This window comes from Orcinus orca, chromosome 3 (assembly GCF_937001465.1).
Source record: "Orcinus orca chromosome 3, mOrcOrc1.1, whole genome shotgun sequence".
NCBI lineage: Eukaryota > Metazoa > Chordata > Mammalia > Artiodactyla > Delphinidae > Orcinus > Orcinus orca.
Window position 1 is genome coordinate 64,606,458 of NC_064561.1, and position 4,087 is coordinate 64,610,544.

A 4,087-nucleotide genomic window follows, 5' to 3' on the forward strand; every position below is an offset into this window, starting at 1 on the left:
AGCCCAACCCAGGCCAATCGATGAGAACCTCCAACTTCCAATTACGATTTTGAAAAAGATACTCTATTTGACAGAGTTACTTTGAGGAAAAATGATAAGTCTGAAGTCACTAGTGACCTAGTTACTAGTTACTGGCCACATCATGGGAAGAATCTGCCCGAGAATGAAGCCAACAGAAACTGGGACTTCCCTGGTGGTCCAGTGGTTAAGACTCCATGCTTCCACTGCAGGGGGCACAGGTTCAATGCCTGGTTAGGGAACTAAGATTCCACATGTCACGTAGGGAGCAGCCCCAGAAACAAACAAACAAAAAGCTATACAAGCCATGAAAATGAGGAAGACAGATCCCTGGCTACATAATTTGAGTAAGTGAATGTAGCCATTTATGAAGCCATATTACTCCTAGATTTTTAAATACATTTCTTTCCTAGTTTAAGTCAAATAGTGTTGGATTTCTGTGATCACAACCAAAAGAGTACTTCCTGATAAACTCTAATACCTACTGATTTGTCTCCCATGTAAACAGAGCTCTTATTTATCCTTCATTTGTTAAGGGACATATATTTTCATGCCCTACAAAGACACGGTGTTCATAAAGCCAGCCTCCTTTCCATTTCCATCAAGGAAATATAGTTCTCCATTTTTGTTTTTGTTTTCTCTTAGTTATGATCTATGCTAATGATTATCTATTGAACTGATTAGAGTTACGGCATAATTGGCTAAAATAGCTGGCTGTTGCACTTGCATCAGTCACATGTGTTGAAAGCAGTATGTAATACGGAACTTCAGGCATAATAATGGAACTGATTAAGAAGGTATTTTTGACCAAAATGACAGAGGAAGTACGGGGAGGAATCTTCTGAGTTGTTCAGTGTGGAGTAAAATATGGTTTACGAGGTGATGGCTCCAGCTACAATGCTGTAAGCTCATTCCATACTTTCTCTAATTACAATTAAAATTCCTGGATAGCATGCATAAGGCCCCTATCTGATAACACTAAAAGTAAATAATAGAACTAGGAGCGTGACCAACATGGTACAGACATTCCTGTGTTTTTCCCTCCCATACCTCCAAGCTTGAACTCCACAAAGTCCTGAATCCCAAGACTATGCAGCAGATGCAATCAGGAGACACTTCAAGAGAAATTTCCTTCTTCTCTCTTCATGGCCAGAAAACCAGGAAGACGCCCCCATGTGGGATAGATATGTGGGGGGAAGACTGATTTAATTTAATATTTTTTACTCTCCTGTGCTGGTCCCAGGCAAGGCTCAGTCATGAGACAATACTCCTGTGCAGATTTTTGGATAATTGGAAAGGATATATTTCTCTATGACCAGAGAAACTGGGAAATGGGGTCTCTGTGATCTCAAGTGTCTTTCTTCCTTCCCTCTCCTTCCTCTGTCACCAAGTCAGTCACAGGACTGGCTACATAAAGGTAAGATAAGCAGAGTTCCAAATAAGAAAAATTACCAGAGATAACAAGGGACATTACAAAATGATTAAAAAAGGGTTAATTCATGAAGAAAATATAAAAATCCTAAATGTATCTGCACCTAATAACATATTCAAAATATGTGAAGCAAAAATGAATGCAACTGGGGCTTCCCTGGTGGCGCAGTGGTTGAGAGTCTGCCTGCTGATGCAGGGGACACGGGTTCGTGCCCCGGTCTGGGAAGATCCCACATGCTGCGGAGCGGCTGGGCCTGTGAGCCATGGCCGGTGAGCCTGCGCGTCCGGAGCCTGTGCTCCGCAACGGGAGAGGCCACAGCAGTGTGAGGCCCACGTACCGCAAAACAAACAAACAAACAAAAACCAGATATCATGATTGTTTAAAAAAAAAAAATGAATGCAACTAAAAGGACAAGTAGGCAAATCCATAATTATACTTGGAGACTTCAACACTCATCTCTCAGTAATCAAAGATCAAATAGAAAGAAAGTCAAGAAGGATAAAGAAGTCCTGAACCACAATATCAATCAACTCGACTTAATTAACATTCATAAAGCACTCCACTTAACAATAGCATAATACATGTTCTTTTCAAGTCCACATGGAATATTCAATGAGAGAGACAATATACTGGGTCATAAAAACAAACTTTAATAACTTTTTTAATTGAAAAAATGAGAGGTATTATTCTCTGATCGTAACAAAATCGAACCAAAAATCAATAACAGAAAGATATCTGAAAAATCTCCAAATATTTGAAAGTTAAAAACACACTTCCAAATAATCTATGCGTCAAAGAGTAAGTCTCAAGGAAGTTAGAAAATATTCTGAATTGGATTCTCTTTGCAGGTGGCCAAGATGACAGAGTAGAAAGACCCTGAGCTTACCTCTTCTCATGACCACACCAAAATCACAACTATCTGTAGAACAACCATCAATGAAAAGGACTGGAACCTACCAGAAAATATTTTGAATTGAATAAAAATAAACGTATATCATATTAAAAGTTATGGGATGAATCTAAAATGGTGCTAGAAGACAACTTATATCATTTAATGTTTCTATTAGAAATGAAGAACACTCTCAAATGGATAATTGAAGTTTCTAGCCTAAGACACTAGAAAAAGAACATGTGGAACTTAAGCAAGTAGAATGAAGTAAATAACGAAAATAAAATAGAAAAAGAGGGGCTTCCCTGGTGGCACAGTGGTTAGGAATCCGCCTGCCAATGCAGGGGACAAGGGTTCGAGCCCTGGTCCGGGAAGATCCCACATGCCACAGAGCATCTAAGCCCATGTGCCACAACTACTGAGCCTATGCTCTAGAGCCCGCGAGCCACAACTACTGAAGCCCGTGCACCTAGAGCCCATGCTCCGCAACAAGAGAAGCCACTGCAATGAGAAGCCCGCGCACCGCAACGAAGAGTAGCCCCCGCTTGCTGCAACTAGAGAAAGCCCACGTGCAGCAACGAAGACCCAACGCAGCCAAAAATAAATAAAATAAAATAAATTTAAAATAGAAAAAGGAAAAACAGAAAACAAAAAAAATCAATAAAACCAAAAGCAGCTTCTTTGAAAAGATCAAAAAAATTGGTAGAATTCTGTCCAGATTGACAAAGAAAAAAGCAGGAAGGCACAAACTATCAATACCAGAATATATCACTACAAATTCCACAGACATTAAAACAATTATAGGGGAATTCTAAGAATGACTTTATGGCCATAAATTCAACAACTTAGATGATGTGGACCAATTGAAAGACACACTACCAAACTCACTCGAGAAGAAAGAAATAATTTGAATAGCTCTATATCTATTTAAAAACTTTAATTCATAATTTTAAACTTCTAACAAACAAAACTCCAGGCCCAGATGGTTTCTCTGGTGAATTTTACCAAGCAGGTAAGAAAATAATAATAATACCAATTCCTCACAATTTCTTCCAAAAAACAGAAAAGAAGGGAATACTACTCAACTCATTTTATGATGCCAGCAGGACTCTGACAACAAAGCCAGACAAGGACAATATAAGAAATGAAAACTACAGACCAATATCCTTCATAAATACAGATATAAAAGACCTCAACAAAATATCAGAAGTCAGATCCAGCAATATATAAAATGAAACTCAGACTAAGACAAAGTAGGGTTTATCTCAGAAATGCAAGGCTGATTCATTATGAGAAAATAAATCAATGTAATCCATCATATTAACAGACTAAGGAAGAAAATGACATTAATCATGCCAATAGATAAAGAAAATTTTTTGGCGGAATTCAATATTAATTCACAGCAGTAAAAACTCTTAGCAAACTAGAAATAAAAGGGATCTTCCTTAACCTGATTAAGGATCTGTATAAAAACATGAAGCTAACATCATAATTAATGATCAAAGAATTAATGCTTTGCTGCTAAAACGGGCACCAAGGTAAGAATATCCACTTTTACCATTCCTATCCAACACTGTATAAAAGCACTAGTCATTGAAATAAGGCACAATAGAAGAAATAAAATACATACAGATTGAAAAATAAGTGAAGCTGTCTCTACTCACAAGCAACATCACTTGTCTGTATAGAAAATTTCAGGGCATCTACAGAAAGCTCCTGGACCTAATAAGTGAGTTCAACATGTTTGC